Source organism: Prinia subflava, chromosome 8, assembly GCF_021018805.1.
Source record: "Prinia subflava isolate CZ2003 ecotype Zambia chromosome 8, Cam_Psub_1.2, whole genome shotgun sequence".
Taxonomy (NCBI): domain Eukaryota; kingdom Metazoa; phylum Chordata; class Aves; order Passeriformes; family Cisticolidae; genus Prinia; species Prinia subflava.
In genome coordinates, this window is record NC_086254.1 from 28801990 (window position 1) to 28819848 (window position 17859).

Consider the following 17859-nt stretch of genomic DNA (forward strand, 5'->3'; position numbering starts at 1 on the left):
GGCTGCCTTTTTCCACTATACCGGCATAGGACTAACTGACTTTATTTGTATTTTCTATTTCAGAAATTACATTAAAAAAAACCAAACACAAAAACAAAAACAACAACAAAAAAAAACACTTCCCCACAACTCCCAAATCGCAGTCCCCCATCTTATCAGCAACACCAGGTCAAACAGAACCCTTAGACAAATCCAGTGTGACCAAGCCTGTGCATTCCAAAAGGAAAGAGGGAATGCCTGTCCAGAGAGGAGATCCCCTCTGTCATAATTTAAAATTGTGGATCCAACATTTAACATGCATTCTAGTTAAAATCCTGCTACTTGCACACGGATTAACCTCCTGCTCCACATCCAAACGTGACAGACCCCAGAGGTGTCCCCTGTGCCATGCCAGGACCAGATCTGGTTCTGCCCTTTCCCATCCTGAGGAGATCAGCTTTGCTGTTCTTTAGCTGCAGAACTGCAGCCAGGATGAGCATCCAAGAAAAGACTACAGGCTATTTTTGGATTATGTCATTACAATTAGCCCACACCAGATTATGCAGCCTTTGAAAAAGATATTTAAAGCACCAGACTTTTCTAATTTAACCCTATGTCTTGTATAACAAATTAATAACCTCAGCTTTCACAAGGCTGGCTGAAAGCAATGCCCTCAGCCCTCACCCCCTGCACTGCCTGGGTGGAGCTGTGACCACACCTCTGCCTCTCCCAACACATGGGAATTGTCACACCCACTCGAGGGGGACCAAGTGACAAGGATGTGGACAGACACATCACCACTGTCTTGTTCAGCTCAGACCCTGCTGTGGATTCTCTCCCTCACTTGGCCTCTTTTGACTCTACATCCATTTAACACCAGGCACCAGTTCTAGTTGTTTTAACTGGAACACACCGGCTCAACCAAACTCTCATCTAACCTCCTACAAGAAGCCTTTGGCAATTCTACCCAGTTTAACTTAAAGCTTCCTATAGGAGGCTGTAAATTATTACTATTAATAATAAACTGTCTAAACTTTAATTCTTTGGCTAAAAATTCAAGCTACACCCCAAATCTGGAAGGTGAATGAGTGGGTAGGGAGAGAAAATATTTTCTTTTCAAGGACACTGTTCAGTACCAAAAGCTTTCTGTATGGGAGGAAAATTACTGAGTGCTGCAAGACACAACACAAACTCACTTATTAGGATATAATCTGATTCAGAGAAAGGAAAACCATATTTCAGGAAAGAAACCCTCCACCCAGGCACACAGCAGACACAGCCCTCTGCGCCAGCCTTTCCCAAAGGCAGCCTCCCAGCCCCCTCTGCCCAGGAGCTGAGGTCAAAGACTGAGGATCCTGACGTGTCTCTGATAATCTACCTAATCACACCAGCCTGCTCCTGCTGCTCCCCAGGCTCCCTGCTCAGCTCCTCCTGCTCTGTGCCCATCACTTCCTCCCACCCCCCCAGGAACCTCCCTGCAGCTCCAGCACACGAATCTCTGCCAGCAGCTCCCTGCCAAGGAGTGTCTGTCACTACTGCTCTTGGACAGGGACCTGAGAAGTCAGGAGGGGGAATTAAAAAAAGCATCCTGATTGGAATTTTACATGTTGATTTAGCCTTTGTGAAGAAGATACTGCTTCAAACAAGAGTTTCCAGGGCATTATGGACATTTTTGCTAAGAGCTGCAGCTCTATTTAAGCGTAACAAGATTCCTGTAACATCAATCCAACGTGGCCTTGGTGACAGATGCTGCAGATCACAGCCATACACCATGTTCTGCTTAACAAAATCTGTACTGTTAAATTAGGGCCAATTTGTTTAATAAAAATGAATTCAGTTTGACCCAGGCAGTATCTATCAGTCTGCAGGCACAGGGATACAATTCCACACTGCTGCATCCATAATTGCTTCCATCTGAACAGTGCAGGGGATCCACAGCTTGGTGTGATGGGATGTTAGCATTTATTTCTCCAAACTGGTATGAAGTGGACACATTAGCCTTGGCAGAAGAGTGGAGGACAAGGCAGTGATGGGAATTCATTGGGAAGCTCTTTACTTAAGGGAACAGATTATTACCAGGAATGCAACCTTTGGCTTTTTAAATGTGAAACAGACAGTAAAGGTGCAAGTTATTTAAATTCTGAGTTTTCCTAAACTCGCTGTCATTTCTCCTGCTGTTTTCACACGTGGCTCTAATTCACAGTCCTGAAAGCTGCCCTGTATTTTTAAAAACTGTTGTGTTCAGCAGCAACAAGCCATCTGCTCCCTTTTTTAACCAAGCAGGATGCCCTGAAGAGGTTTCTCCGGGAAGGCTCTGGAGAAAGGTAATCTCCTGGATTAACCAGCAGAGTGTTTAACCATCTGAGTACCACAGCATCCTGCCTCCATCAGCTCCACCACAACAGGCAACTGCTTTCAGCACCACCTCACTGAAAAGACTCAGATTAAACCTGGCAGGTTATTTATGGATGTCAGCCTTAATGTTCTAAATACATCCATGGAAAACTCAACCTTACAAACATTAATTTGCTTTTCAGCTTCCCAAAAGAATCCCATCAAGTTTCATCAAACTGGTGATACCTTAGTTTCTGCCAGGTGTGCTGACCCTTTTGGAAGTTGTATTGGACTCATTAAAATGGCAAAGTGTTATTACAGCCAAGAAAAAAGAAAATCAATAGTTCTCTGCCAGTTTAGGGAATTAAATACTCACAGAACATCCCAAAGAATGTCTGCACTGAAAAGGGTGACAGCAGATGTGGTGGCCAGAAGCAGGGAAGGAGGAATTAAACTCCATCTGATCCACTGCAAGATGCTGCAAAGAATTTCAGTGGAAGTTGGCAGTGAGACATTTTTCCAGGAAAACATGCTGAGCTGTGTGGCAGAACAGGGTGCAGGTACTGACACTGCTCACACAGACAGCAGGAGCTTGGGACAACACTGAACCACCACTGCTGGATCTAGGAAGGGCTACCTTGAAATAGAAGGGTGGAAAGCTAATTCCATGGACAATACCCACAATATGTTGGTGTCATTTGCCTCTGGAAGCAGACCAACAGCAGTACTTCTCATCTCCCTGCAGGGCTGAAGCACTGAGTATTTATTCAAGAACAAACCTCTGGAAACTGGTAATCCTCAACTATCACTTTTCCCATCTTCCCCTGTGTAAGTCACACAGGCATTGCTGTCCCTTGATTTTTTTGGAGGAAAGACTGCTCCAGGAAGGAATTGTGGCTGTTCAGCTCCACGGATCAAAATCAAAAGGGACACAGGACACCAAACAAGGTTAGCTTTCAAGATATTACTACAGCAGGGCACAATCTCCAGAACTCTAATTTTCTCAATGCCTGTATACTCATCAGTTTAAATTCCTAAAAATTAAATAAAATAATAAAATCACTCCCTGAATGCACACGCCAACACACAGACCTGTACACAGGTGCTGTCTACAGCATTACAGTGAACTGTCTACACACAGTGTGGGGAATCTGGTCAGAAACAGCTGTTCCAGAAAGTGAAATCCCACTGTAAAGGAGAAAATCCACCTCCTCCTGACACAGTGAATGATACCTACTAGACACAGGATAATGGGAGGTTACTGACCTTAATGGATATTGTTTGCAAAGGAGTTTGGTTAAAACCAGCATACGATATCCTCCCAAAATATCACCAGTGACACAGAGAACAGAGGAATCACCAAAAGGGAAAATAAGAACCAGAAGGAATGACCCAGACAGACTCAAGGAAGTGCTGGAAGTGCTGGACAGGAGGAGGCTGCTGCTGGCCCAGTTCAGCCCACAATTGCAGGTTTAAGAGCATATTAAAAGATGATTAGAGTGCAGCTTGGAAATGTTTTGCCAGCTCTTACGAAAATAATATCTAGTTCATACTTTATTACACAACTTTAGGAAGCACTCGAGTATTCTAGGAAAGATTAAGATTCCACAAAGCATTGCTGTTAAGTGGTAAAATATAATGTTGGTTAAAGCTAAGATTCCAGCTTTGCAAAGATTTCCAGTGCTCAAAATTACCTACAGGTGTCAATCTAGAACTGAATTATTCTATCCCAACCAATATTTATCAGTAAAAGTCTAAATAAAAACACCAAGCCTGAAAGAACTTCAGTAAATATTGATTTGTCGCAGAAAGGAAAAAGCACCACTGGCCTCCACATCCTGTCCATCTGTCTGAGTCAGTTAGAGTTGTCCTCACAATCTGGTATTTTTCAAAGGAGAAAAAACATTTGTAAAGGGGAGACAAGAGAAGCATACACAAGATGGTGTTACCACAAAAAATATGAGGTGTTTTAGCCTTAGCTTCCTGAGGTAAAAAGAGATTTTTATAGGAAACTTTGTTTCCTCAGCAATATTTTGCATTTAAATGAGAAGCTACAAGAAATAAAAAAATCCAGAACTCACCTGGTGTCTACTTGGAGTATTCTAAGGTAAGTGATAACCTTCACACACTTCTAAAACTGAATCTCCTAAAGACAAAACAAAAGCAAATTAGTTCACCAATTCTGAAGTTGAGGATTCATTGATAATTTATCATCACATTATTGGACAGTAAAAACACAGAAGTGTTTTATAAATATTTTTACCACAAGTACAAAGTAAGTCCCCACAATGTAAATACTTGTCTTTAGAATTGATAAACTGTCAAAACAAATGACAAATATTTAAAAACAGAGTTGAGGTCTCTATGGTTTGAACCAGAGCTTCAGTCTCTTTTCCACAATTTTTATCATGGGAAAAACACACACCTACCCCGTTGCACAGAAACTATAATAACCATTATCTGTTTAAGACTTTGGACTTTTTCAACTTAGACCTTTGTAAATATATGTTCTGAGAACACAAGAAGCGTGTTTTTCAAGTCTAGGTAATCTGTTGTGCTGTTAGAGAGAGACTGTAAAGCAGCTTAGCCAACACAGCAGACCCCAAGCTCCGGCACCGGAGCAGCAGGCACAGCCTGCTCTGGGGAGCAACACCAGCTCTTCTTGCCAGGACAGATTTTCGTCAAGAAAACCACGGTGTCATCCAATCCACGTTCCCTCTCCTGAAGCAGAGAGAGATGAGAACAGTCTCATTTTGGTGTACAAGGAAAGAGAGAACCTGAGATGACCCAGCAGCACACACTTGGTCTTTGAGCAGTCAAAGCTCCAGATCAGCCATCACATGGAAATAAGGGAGCAAAAGGGCAAGAGCAGCCTAGCAAATGCCACATGGTGATATGGAAAAAATCAGGGAAAATCACTGCAATAGACTAAAATACCTTCCTGATTAAGCAGGTTCTGGACACATCCAACCCACATTACCAATCACAAATTCACTTATGTATTAGATAACTGAACAATAAACCTCGTGAGTGGAACTTCGGAGCAGCTTTTACCTGGCAAGTCATCATTTAATTGCCATACAAACCCTTTCAACAGCTTGGAGAGAACAAGCTCTGAATGCACTTGAGAAATAAACTCCCCATTGAATTAATAATTAGGCCTTTCACGGGCTGGAAGGTTCCAGCATGGCAAAGAGAGATGTTGGGAATACACCCAGCGAGCTGCTGGCATTGCTGCCCACAGCAGTTGCTCGGTGCCATCTGTAAGAAGCTGCTTGATCCAGCAACACATCCCTAAGTGGGTATGAATGAACCAATCAACAACTCAATAATCAGCTTATTGTTAATGGATCTGTTTAGTTCCTTTGATAGGAACCAGCAAAGGACTTTTCCTCAATAATCAAAGGCAGGGAGTTAAACTTTCCCACTCAGGGCCTGTGCAATACTAGAAGGTGAACTAACTCCCTAAGGAAAAATGTCCTATTTTGTGAAGCTACAGAAGCTCCCAGTCTCTGCCCACAGCTTTCTTCATAAAAAAGTAATCCACAACAAGAACACTCTTTAAGCATTTACAGAAAGCTGCAGATTGTTAATGGTCTTGGCAACCAGAATTATAGCTTCCTACCCAGATGAAGACCACCTTTAATTGTGCCACTGATTCTGCCTCAGACAGCAAGCTCAGATCCAAGCATGTTGACAGTCAAACTGTGTTCAATTTATGGAAATAATGAGTAGAACATGAGAAAAAAAGTGAAGTACAAATGTTATTTGGAGACAAATGTACTTTCAGAAAAGGAGCTATCCTGCTAAGGTCAGTATTGGGCTTATAATGATGCAAATATCATACAATGATATGTGGATAGAAGGTTAAAATACAAGATCCTGGCCGAGGCCTTATCAAAACTCCATCAGCAGAAAACTTAATATTTTTTACAGCACTTATAAATATAATAACCAGCCATGTAGAAACTCTAAACATAAAGTGTTGTCTTAATATGGATGCAAGTAGCAATATTTCCTTCAGTCTCACAGCTATGCCAATACCAAGTTTCATTAAAAGCAGGCAGCCTGATTTACAGCCGAAAATAACCAAACAAGACAAAAATAAATTCCCAAGGAAACTGCTTCTTGTAAAAATCAAAGTATACGAGAAACCCATGCCAGCTACTTCACATCCTCCCTTCCCCAGTGCATGGTCCCTGCCAGCACTGAGCCAGCCCAGCACCTACCAGGGGTTTGCTCCCTCAGTTTCTGTTGCAATTCCAATTTAGTGACTCAGGAATGTTTTGATCTCCCCATCCAATCTCATTATTCAGCAGGCCAGATCCACTGACCCAGAGCTCTACATAATACCCAGCTTGTAATTACTTGTAAATATCCCCCCTCCTTATTACATGATGTTCACAATCCAAACAAAAGCAGTGAAAATGAAAGGACAGATGCTGGAAAAGGAACAGGAGAGTTCAAAATCCACATCAGTGCATGACATCCTGTTCAACAACACACACAAGAAAGAAGGAAGTCTGAGGAGAAGAATACATAACTGCTTAAGAATCAGCAAATACAGAAATGAGTATGAAAATTAGAAGAAAAAAGATTAAAGAGTGATGAGGATAAGAACAAGCAAAGCTACACAAATGCAAACTGAATTTAGCAACACATTAAAACTGTGGTAAATTTTGTAACACAAAGGAAGAAATTCGTCTGGGGAGATTGCAAGCTCTTGCAGCCATTTTGCTCATAGAAAACCAGCTCTTCCAGCCTTATTTCTCCTGCAAATTTGAATTCAATTTATGTTCTGTTGTCTTTTTCCCATATATTGGAATCATAAATATGCTCAGGATCCTTTCCTCCTGTAACCAAGAGACAGATACTGCCTTCTCCTTCCAGCAATCAGACATGTTCTCAACTCTACTGGACAAAAGGCATATGTGTTTCTTGAGAACTCAAACCTTCTCTGACAGATGCAGAACCCTTTTTATTGAATAATTCTACTGACAGAATTGTCTTTATCCTGCTTCATATGTTGTTACCAGAAAGGGGAATTATCTTCAGCATACGTTGCTTCATAACCCATCTCCACCATGTACAGGAGGTGTATCATGGTTAGCAAGTATTTAAAGAAATAAGACTGCAATTAAGGCAAATAAAATAAAGTAAATCAATACACAAAATAGAAACTCCCAAGTCTTTATTTTCACATCCCTTCTTGCTTACATGACTTGCAAAATGAATCATTACTGGAAAAACAATGTGAAAAAGCTGAAGGGAAAGGAATCTGGCTAACAAGTGCCTGCAGAAGGCCACTACTATTTCAAAGTGCTCTTCTTTGCCCTGTGCCTGTCTTGAAACAAAGATTTTTAACTTATTAATGGAGCACTAACATTTCTTATTTCATTAAAACATCCATGAATGTGTTTTGACATTGCTTATATTTTTTATATCACAGCACAAATGCCTTTCAGCTGAATTTGCTATTCAGTTTATGACCTTTTGATAAAGATCATGTGAGAGATCTCATATCCATAAAAACATTCTGTTTTAACATACAAGGCCTGATGAAAAGCTGAGTATCCAGGGAATTAATGTAAATGCATACATCTCCTGGAAAAAAAAGAACTTTACTGTGTCCAAATCCATCTGCCTTGGGAACAGAAGACAGGTCTCCTACACTGAAAGACTATGACACTAAAAACTTCATTACATTCTCTTGAGTTGGTTTTAAAAAATAGAAACACACAGGTTTTAAATAATTGAAATCTGGAACAATACGATTTTGCTACTAAGTTCTAGTCTGAACTGACATAACATCCACCACTGCTGACTGCAAGATAGGTTACACTGAAACTTGTGACAAACTTAACTACAGCCACACAGTGTTGTTTCTCTAATAAGCTTAGCAGATTAAAATGTAACCATTTAAGTCTGATTGACCAACCTGTTATAAAGACTTGTGACCTTGGACCCTACACAAGAGTAAGATTCAAACCTACTAAAGGTTTTCCATATTAGAGGGGAAAATATGAAGTATTGGATTTGCATTTTCTATCTTGTCTCCTCAATTAAAATAATTACTCTAAAAACCTGAGGAGGGGTGAGGACGTAGGTTAGTGGATTCCCTACTTAGGATTTAATTGCTCCTAATTAATCTTTCAGCAATATTGAATTATTGTTTATGACATCACAGTGCTTTATGTGCAGAGTGCAAGTATCACAAACTGCACATGGCTATAAAAAACCCCACATCTGTTACTCAGTTAGTTAAAAATCTCTGAAAAATCAGCAGCTCTGTTTGCTTTGTTCATTATTACTCTTAATTTTTCTTCTCTATAAATAGTTTTTGAATCACTGTGACTACTCACTGCAAGTTCACTAGAAATCAGCCAACCCACAACATTCTCTTCTGTGGGTGGAGTGATGCTGATGCCACTTCTTGTGGAGAAGAAATACCTTAAACTACTTCAAAGACATAAAGTCCCATTTCTGCTAAGTGGGTTGTATAAACTACATCAATAAAAATACCTCATATTGTTAATAACTATATAGCCTAACCTTTAAAATATAAAAGATCTCTTGGAACAGATGGGTCTACTCACATAAAAATGAGACTTATGCTATTATGTCATATCTGTAGGTAAGACAACCAAAGCCTTTAAATAGGAATAAAAGAAAAAAAAGTCTATTGTCTTGTGTAAGAAAAGGCTGAGAAAATCACATCAGTTGTCAAAACATGAATCCCTTGACAGACTGTTACAAAAAGAGAATTTTAAGAGACAATGTTGATCCAAGCAGCCCCTCTTAACAGCACAGGAGGCTTTTGCCTGGTCAAAAAGAAGGAACAAAGTGAGATTACAAAGTACAGCAAAAAAGCCAAATAAGCAGTTTGAGACACAAAAGGAACAGAAAGGAACACATCTTTCAAATTACAACTTGGTTGGCAAAGGGCAAGAAAAAGATTTATCTGAAATTAACTTGGAAGGGCAGGGGAAGGTGGTTCCTCTCTGTACTTAACGACAGCAGTAGGAGATGGAGGGGAAAAAAGTTCATTCCTATTTTCTTTTCCTATCAATCATGAGGCAGATGAAAAGGTAAATGAGGGTTTCCCCATACACACAATTTACATAATGTAAAAGTATGGCATCACAAACTGCAAAACATATACTAAAATTATTTAACACCTAATGTGGTGTTAGAATTGCTTTGTCATCAAATAAACACTCATGGCAGTTTCAATCATGAGCAGTTTTTGTTAAAGACTTTGAAATGAAGATTTTATTTTAAGGAGTAAAAAAGCAAAAAGGAAGACCAGTTTATAGAAGCAACTGAAGGCAATACTCGTATCTTCACCCTGATCTAAAATGATCCATTCTGGTGCTTCCCTTTTGAGAAACTTCACCTATTTTCAGATTCTCAATCTCTACTCTTTAAAGGTTGTATCCCACCAAGCACACAAATCACCCACTTAAAAAGTTATGAATAAAAAGGCAAAATAAGCATTGAACAGCAGAACGTACACAGAATTTATATTTTCAAGAAACAACCACCCAGCCAGTTCAGGAACAGAAAAGCCAAAATGCCTTTATATGATTACCAGGAACCCAACATCACTGCCTCTGTTACAGCCTTTCTATTTCACAGGATACTAGGTTTTATTCAAAACATTAAGCTTATTTATTTAATAATACAGGCACAAAGTAAACTTCCCCCCCATTTACTTTTACCTCTTGTCTCCAATCAGGTCCTCCAGCCTAAGGTGATGCATAATTATTCAAGCAGCACATGTATCCACTCAGTTAAGTTCCAAAGGCTTTAGTTCCAGAGATTATTTCTTCTGCAAAGTTAAAAAATTAAGTATATCTAAAGATCCTCTCTTCTCCTAATAGCTCAACTGGATTTCCCCAGTTTTTGTGGAGGGTGGGGAGGAGACTATTTGATTATTTCACTTCCTCACAGAAACTGAGCAATTGGTGTTGGGTGTTGTAAAAGATATTTTAGACATGAAAAAACAACCAAAAAACCCAAATAAAAACAAAACCAATGAAACATCACCAGGAGCAAGGGGTGTTCTGATTACAAGTGGGGCACAGGCTGTAGGTAAAACTCCTCTGATCACTGTGAGGGGTGAGCACAAACCCAAATAAACCAATACCTCCAGAGACCATCTCCAGGATGTAGAGAGAGATAGATCCAGATGTCATGGAAGACATTCTTCACTTTTTGCCACAGATCTCTCCCCTCTGGGTGGTGTCAGGTGTTACAGAAAACAGTCTAAAAGCCATGATGGGATGAGTTTCATACCTGCCCCATTCAAATCCCCAGCACATGGACATTCAGAAGCATGAAAGGAGTTAAAAGCATAGAATTCCACAATAAAATCTGAACTGACCAGCACAGCTTCTATTACTCAAAACTCCTACTTGCTGTTTTGGCAGGAAAATACAACCAACTCCTTTTGAAGGCTGGGTGATGCTGGAGGTGATGCCTTCACTGCAAATATTTCTGTTTCTTCTCAGGTGAATTAAACCAGAGCCCATGTCCAGGGGCAAACACACAATAAATCACAGGAGAAAGCACCTTGGGGTAGAGAACACATTTATTCCCTAGTGATGCCAAATTCATCCCTATGAATACAATGCTAATGTCACAACACTTTTCCAATATCCCCAGAATGATACCCAGTAACCCCCTGCATGCTGGAGTCAGCTCTTTCAGCTACAAATACCCAAACAAATCACAGGGCTGGATTAAAAACAGCTTTAATTTAAACTGGCATTCTCTTACAGGAGACAAACTCTTTGGTATTTTCTAACCATACAGTGTGGTTTCACCAACAAAAAGATTTATTTTATACTACTCCCCCACAAACCATAATGATATTTATTTCCCCTGTTCTCTCACTCTGCATGCATTTAATCTGCAGACTGCCTGATGAAGGATGTCCTCAGTTCTAGCACTCAGTCTAGCAACAGTATTTCATGGCTGCTTAAAAAGAAAAAAAAAAACCAGTCCATAATTTAGAAATAATAAGGCAACAAAGAATGTATTTGTCCTACTGATTTTCCCACTAACTCACTGGTGGTTTAATAAGAAAAGACACAGCTTGAATTTTAGACCATAGACTTAGCTTGAAAACCTGACACTTCAGGAAAAACCATGTTCAGACTTCATTTGTAACTGAGTTTTCTAACACTGTAATTGGCTAAGAATTAGAACACATATAGATTTTATACACTAGGTTTTCAGACAGGAGTCACATTTCAGAGGGCTTAGAACCAAAAGGCCACTGTTATACTGGGGCATAATTTAATCATTGCCATTCCCAAGGCTTTTCAGTTTCAGCACTAAGCAAGGAATTATCACATTTAATCTTTTTTCCACCTAAATAACTGATAATAAAGTCAGAAAAGCCTATGCATAGTTTTTGAGTGATGTTTTTATTCCTCCCTCTGATTTTCTCTAACACTGGAGTGTGACACACATCTCTTCACTCTGCCTGTACCCCTGATGTGATGCCATCAGTACAATGTTAACCCAGGGTCATTCCTACATGTATTCCCCAAACCAAGGGCATATCCTCCTGGAGATCCTTAACAGGAACAAAATTAGTTGTAAAATACCACCTCTCCACGTTTAGGGTTATTTAAAAATGATGTTTTATAGATCTACGCATTTAAACAGCTTCAAAACAGCAAGAAGAGCGAAAGTCATTATAGATTCTTTTTAACAGCAAGAGGGACTCCCTGGCCTTTATAGGGAAAACATCAAAACAACAAGTGACAGGAAGAAATGTGGTTTTCAGATAAGCTGCAGGAAACCAGGGTAAGGAGTTTTGCACTACAGGACAACCATAGGAGATGCTGGGTTTTCATCATCCAGGATGTTGCATCCAACGTATATTCCATGCCAGGCCAAATAACAAAGTTGTGTTGGCTGCTGGCCCTGTCATCCAAAGCACTCAGGGAAATCGTAAGGTAGGCTTGGGAAATTATCCTGTGCACCTTCCAAACACCACCTGATTAATTCTGACTGCCTGGTTTTCTCAAGTCAATTGTGAAGAGCCAGTGCTGTGCCAATTTAAAAGTGCAACAAGAATGAAGTGAGCGAGTGTGGAAATCAGGAACATTGTACGAAAAGAAGTGAGATTTCAAGAAGGAAAATAAATATTTTCACTAGTTACTATCCAGGCAAAAATACTTCTATGGAATATGCATTTATTTTGCTCTGTGATAAAAATGGTCTACCCCAAGCAAGAATGTTATTTCCCAGCATTATCAACAGAGCCCTCAGAAGAAGGATCAACTGACCAGTGATTTGTCAAACCAAACCCCAAAACAATAAAGTAAGTTTTCTAAAGAAAAGACATGCTTCAGACCCTATTTTTCCTTCACCACTCAGACCAGAAGAACTTCAAGACACACCTCAGAATTGTACATGTGGAGAAAGCAGGGTCCCTGTGCGACAGAGTTTGGTAGGCATCACATGGAAAATATTCCTCAAATTCTCAAAGAACAACAACTCAGAACTTATATCTATTCACTGCCCTGAACAATAACCGAATCTGGCTCTTAAATTAAATTTAAAACAGGAATATTTCTGGTTATAGCTTCCCAGAACAGGTCACCTCAGACTTCAGTGGATTTCATTTTTCAAGGTTCCCTTCCCTCCTCAAGAACAGCAAGTGAGGAGGTGCCAGGCAGTGCTGGGAAGAGTGAGGGATCCAGGACCTCCAACCACTCCAAACCTCTTCCCCAGCTCACTGTGCACCCACCAAGTGTCCCTGTCCAAAATGCCACATAGATCACGCCAGGTGAGGTGTATCAGATGGGTCCAATGTATCAGATCAAAGCTGTCTGGTCAGTATGACCTGGAATTGCACTGGGATAACTCCAGTCCCTGCTGGATGTGGACTAGAGCAGATCTTAAAAAACACCAAACCCAGCACTGCTTCAATTCCCTGGATGATTTCACAGGGATCCCACATGGCCTTTGTGAAAGCACATGAACATTTATTAATTTCATTCCCCTTCCACCTGCTTTTATCACAATGTCACAACTCCCAAAGGCAGACTGCAGTCCAGACTCTGAACAGGGCCTTACACATCCCATTTTATCTGCTCATCCCCCTCCCTGTACTTCCAACTATCAGAGGCAAGAGCATCAGCTTCCATGATGACCTTCAAACTACAGAGAAGAAAAATTAAGACATTACTTAAGGTATTTTTAACAACAATCTCTTAATTGCTTACCGTCAGGAAACTCCGGAAGCAACCTGAAATTATAAATATCTCATTTGATAGGGCCTAGCCTCGGTAGAAGGAATTTCCTGCACCTGGCACATTCAAGATTACAGTAGATATTACCAATAGAAACTGCCCACAACATCTGGAGTTTGGATCCCAAGTTCCCCTCCTCTCTACAGGCAGCTTCAAACCTAATTATGCATTTCCAGCAAATGTCCCTAAATCCTCAAGACAAGAGAAGCAGATTCGTAGAGAAAATCCTCTGACAACTGACCCAAGCAAAGGCCTACATAAATAAAACTGCACAGCAACAGAAAAACCTGCTAAGATATAAAATAACTAGTGGCAGATGGAATGGAAAAGAATATTTTCATTTGAAGTACAGCCAAAAAATTAAAGACATAAAAGGGGAAATGCAAAGAGAAGACCTCTGTGAGTTTCTGCTTTTTGGAACTGCATAATTGGCCACTGTAATGACATCAGAGAACTCTGGGCTTCTCCTTTCCCCACTGCAAAACATGAGCAATCCAGGCTCTGAACATTCACTTTTTCTACAGATTGTTCCTTAAAAGTCTCAATGGTTCCAGAATCCCTGACAATGAACACAACTTCAGCAAGACCCAGATGAAACCAAGGAAGGAATGTGAAGTTCCCTGTGACCAATACAGACATGACAGATACATAATAAATATTCTCAGGGGGAAAAGGAAGCCCTGAAGGGAGGAGGGGGAAATGTGAGGAGCTGGGGGATCTCTGTTTTCTGCTGGTTTTAGATACTGCCTGTCATTGCAACCAGATCCCCTGAACTGTTTACTTGCATCATTCATTGGTCAGAAGCCACCACCACAAAAATACCAGTTAATGAACACAGACTTCTGTCACAAAACAGAAAAAAAGGTTCCTCAGTGATGCTTTGGTAACAGCTAACCAAATGCTGCCGGGTTTTTTTTTTTGCTCAACCATTCGCCCAACAAAGTTTAGATGATGGCACTGAAGTATATTAAAAAGAAAAACAAATAAAGAGGCCAAATCTTTCATTGAGAAACTCTATTCTCATTTACAAAACCCTTGAGCAGATTACGAAAGAGGAGATGGAAGCTGCTAATTTAACTTGGGCCTAGAGGAGTTGTTCTGTTTGTACCCCTGTGCACCACAAACCTTCAATTTTCTCCTTTCAATACTTGCACAAGAAGATGAGAAACTTGCACCCAGAGGAAAAAGGCACTTAAATTTTACTGAATTTGGCCCTACAACACACTGGGACTGAAAACATTACACTATTAGTGAAAGATGTAGAAAAAGGCTTTAAAAAGGCACATTTCAGTGCAATGCAGATACAAGATAAAGTGAAATTAGGAGGAGTTGCTAGGACATAAAATTTAACACATGCTGAAACAATCTTATTCATGTTTCTCAATTAAAAAAAGCAATGTATCACCAATGCATTAAAACCCCACAATTAATGCCACTAATTAGAATTAACTATTCTATGCAGAAAAAAAAATAGTAACCCTTTTTACTGGCTACTACCACTTTATTAAAAACATTTAAGCAATCTTTTGAGGCACTGTCTGGAACACAGGTCTTTCTATTAGTAAGCATGGGCTGAAATAGGAAGCAAAATGTCTCTGAAGGTAAAACACGCACTTTCCAACAACTGTGCTTTGTATGTTGGTATTGATTAAGACAATATTTCCACTGAGCTTCTACGGAAATCCTAAGATATCACAACATTCAAGACTGAAAGCAGCCACTGGTTAACCAACCACCATCAGCACTGCTTAATTCAAACTACTTCAATTACCAGAGCACCTGGAAAACAACTTCTTCGGGTTCAAAACAAACAGGGCGACCCTTTGCCTTGGTCCTGGGCATTGGTGATGTTCCTCATCCCTCACTCTGGATTCTGCCATGACCCAGCTGTCCCAAGGTGCCATGTGTGAGACAGGGGACAGGCTCACTGCAGGACTCTGTGCCATCTGCTGAGGACGTGGGGGTCACCTCACAGAACCCCAGCCATGGCCAAGCCACACACTCCTGCTCCTGGAAAACAAGGAAAACTCCTTTTCCTCAGGCCAGTGGAGAGTGACAGAAGATCCTCATCTTCCCAGGCAGAGGCAAAGCCAAACAAAGAGGACTTGCACAGCTGGAGAGCAAACAGTTAATGTATCAAAACTGCCTTAAATTAACCCCTGTTTGAGGTTTGACAGGAGAGCAGTGAAGCTGCCAGCAGATGCCAGTTGGATGCTCTGGGGAGGTGCTGGAGAGCTCAGTCTGGGTATAAGCTCCGCAGAAAAGTTCTGGCAACCCATCTCCAGACATACTGAAAAATATTTTGATTTGATTATTAACACTAACGATACTTAAAAAAAGATTACAAACTGGCAAAGTGATAAAAGAGGGAAATATGGCTAATATCAGAGGCCAGTTACAGCACTGTTGTTCTAAGTCAAGTCATTCGATGGATAGACAGGATTTGTTGAAGGCACTTCGAGCCTTCAGTTGTGCCTGCTTTCCCAGAGAGGATATTCTGGCAACTGAGTTCATTAATTCAAAAAACAGAGTCAGAACAGCAACTTTTATATTTAACCTAAAACATGTTTTCTAAAGTAATCAAGTTAGGCTTCCATTCATACTCCCTATCACACTGTTTAACACAGATAAGAATCCTTCTTGAAGCTCACCATGAGAGGAACTAAAATGAATAACAACAGCATCAGTGCTGACAACCACCACCTGCCAAACACAGAACCTGTGAGGGTTCCACATCAACGCTGGTGCAGTTGGGCTCATGGAATCCCAGACTGCTTTGGTTTGGAAGGGACCTTGCAGATAATTTAGTTCCACTCCACTGCCAGGGCCAGGAACACCTTCCACAAGACCAGGCTGCTCCAATCCTGGCCTTGAACACTTCAGAGATGGAGCAGCCATAGCTTCACTGGGCAACCTGTACCAGAGCCTCGCCATCCTCACAGGGAAGAATTCTTCCCTAGTATCCAATCTGACCCTGTCCTCTGTCACTGAAGCCATTCCCCCTTGTCCTGTCACTCCAGGGGCTGGAGTCACTTAGGTACTGGAAGGGGCTCTAAGGTCTCCTTGGAGCCTTCTCTTCTCCAGGCTGCACAATCCCAAATCTCTCAGTCTATCTCCACAGCAGCGCTGCTCCGGCCCTGGGAGCATCTTCATGCCCTCCTCTGGACTCCCCTCCTGAAAGTTCTTCATTCATACTGCTCCATGTTTTCCAAAGTATGAGGATCCAAACTCCCTTGGTGACTCCACAGATGCCTTCAGCAGCACGGTGAGAATGGCATGAGAAGTCTGTCCATGCCACAGCTGCCTGCTAACCCCTGCTCCTATCACCTGCTGCAAAACAGCCTCTGGCAGGCTCAGATCGTCCTGGGCAACTTCCCTGGTGCAGCCAGGTCGGTGATGGTGCCACCTCAGCCACAAACCAAACCAGCTGCCCACAACCCACTGCAAACTGTGACAGGCTGCCACCAGAGCGGGAGGTGGATCCTTGGAAAGACTGAAATGGTGTTTATGCTTCCTGGGAATAATCAACACCAACTACGGTTTACACCAGGAGACAAAAAGTGCCACCAAACATTACTTTTTTCAGGCACCCACTGATGAAAGATGGTTAAATATAGCAGAACACAGCCACCCTGGGAAGAAGGGGAATCTTCCACTTGAGCCTCCAGCCTGCAATTTATCAGTGCAACACATCCAAAATTTAAGAGGAACGTGACCATGTTGCAGCATCTCCCCTTTCATTAAAGGCTGTGGACAATCCCAAAGATGAAATAAATGAGGGAGGGAGAGAAGTATTTATTTCTGCTTACAAAAAGCTGTTTGGCTGAAAATCCCATCTCCAAAGCCCGAGTTCTCCACAAAGCAGATTCTGCACTGCCAGCAACATGACGAATTTCTCCAAAGCCCTTAGAGCATGGCAAGAAAACCACAGGAAGCTGCTCAATAAAAATAAACTTCTTTTCATCTTACACCCTATATATTAATGTCAATTTCTCTTCCACTCCAGCTTCTGTTTTCCTTCTTTCTTCTCTCCCAGGATATAGCACACTTGATTTATTAGAGCTAATTCATTAAAGCACATGAATTTGGCATCTATTTCTCAGGATCCCTTAGTCAGACTGGGATTCTACCATATTCTATCAAAAGCAAACAAAAATGCAAACACTGATCCTAAGCAGCCTGAAACCAACAGATGCCTGAGAAGCTGAAAATGCCTCTAACGAAACTGCAGTCAAAAGAATAAATTCCACTTCAAGGAGGCTGCTACAATTCA

General features: G+C 41.0%; 1 protein-coding gene across 2 annotated transcripts in view; it reads right to left on the reverse strand.

Moving 5' to 3' along the window:
* The window catches only part of DNAJC5 (DnaJ heat shock protein family (Hsp40) member C5), a 30650-nt gene that overhangs the window by 11536 nt on the left and 1255 nt on the right, over positions 1–17859 (reverse strand). Inside the window, exons 1-2 of one of the 2 annotated variants that reach the window (XM_063404353.1) lie at positions 10035–10116; positions 4395–4459 (exon numbers count right to left, since the gene is read on the reverse strand). The gene's annotated coding sequence lies outside the window, so the exon portion shown is untranslated. Of the gene's footprint in view, positions 1–4394; positions 4460–10034; positions 10117–17859 lie in introns of those variants that run through there. The other variant, XM_063404352.1, reaches the window with a different exon arrangement.